Below are 1,427 nucleotides of genomic sequence, written 5' to 3'. Positions count from 1 at the left end.
ATTTTCATAACTTTGTACTTACGGCGCTATTATGTAATAACGTGGCATGAGTAGTGTATAATGTATTCAAAGAACAGAGTTGTCTTAAATTAACAAAGCAAGAGAAAAACGAATGTTAAAATTATTTTCTTAAGAAGGAAGTAGAATAGAAATGTAATAGAAATAAAATTGGGATTGTAAATATAAATTAATAATATGTTATATAATAATATAAAGCCATTCACAGATGCACGTTTGAAGGATAAAAAATTCTTAATGAGAAAACGTCACATAAAATAACACTCAAGAATTCTTTAACTTGAGTAATACTATGCAAATTATATTTTTTTTTCGTTAATGCACGTTTAAGCCCATAAAAATACAAGCACCGGCGCAAAGTGAACTCTTGGCAACAACGGGATCTTTAAAGAGCCATAAAATTCTCAAACTGACGCAAAACATAAGGAATTTACAGAAAAGAGTTCTCAATTAAGCTGTTCGATCAGTTCTTTGCTTATTAACTGATGCGCGTTGTCTCGTTGTTTTCGTTGCCGACAACGCGATAATTAATATACTCTCGCGAAAGTCAGCTCGTTACCTCGTACAACAGTCCGAACGACAGTGCTGCAGCTACTCCATAATTTGTCGCCATGACGAGCTGTGTCGTTCATCAAGGTAACTCCGCGACATCGTAACGCGCGGATTCGCAAATTTCATCAATGCATCATACGTAACGAAGGATCGAACAGTCGCTGCGTTCCAATCGGATGCTTTTCACAACGAGGCGGGCGGATGAGAGGATCGGGGATTACGCGTGTAACTTTGGCAAATAGGCTATAGGAAAAATATGATGGCGGAGGGTGAATCCTATCAATTCGTTGACTCATTAGACGGCGGCGTGATCGCGTGACGACGCGAATTCTCCAGCGCGCGTCCCATACCGCGACATTCGACAGGAGCAATCGAACGCGGTAAACTTGTGGTTTCGCTGCGAAAGCATTGACGCATTTGATTAGCGAGGCATGCGAAATTAACTCATGAATAATTCTATTTGTGCAAAATTACTCGTAGCGAATCTCGATGAAGATGACGGAGTGGAATCAATATCGAGAGCATTACTAGAGCGTTACGGTCTCTTTTTACGCAAGTGGTTATAAATAGGAAAGAGCTGACTTAGCGGATTGCTTACGCTTTTACTTGTTGCACTTGCTTCATTATAAAAGGAACAGATAACATTGAATAGTGCTTCCTGATGTTACAAGCATTTTCGTATATAAATAAAGGAAGGAAGAGGATTATGGAATACTATTTCGTTTTATTGAAATATTCATGTAATGTAACTAGATCTGATATAACTAGGGTTATCAAATCCGAAATCATAAAGTATCTACATATGTACACTTAAAAAAAATAATAATCCGAGAATGGAAGAAAGGGATATAATTTTT

This window comes from Atta colombica, unplaced genomic scaffold (genome assembly GCF_001594045.1).
Source record: "Atta colombica isolate Treedump-2 unplaced genomic scaffold, Acol1.0 scaffold205, whole genome shotgun sequence".
NCBI classification, from domain to species: domain Eukaryota; kingdom Metazoa; phylum Arthropoda; class Insecta; order Hymenoptera; family Formicidae; genus Atta; species Atta colombica.
The sequence above is the reverse complement of the archived record's forward strand: the minus strand, read 5'-3'. Positions refer to the sequence as shown.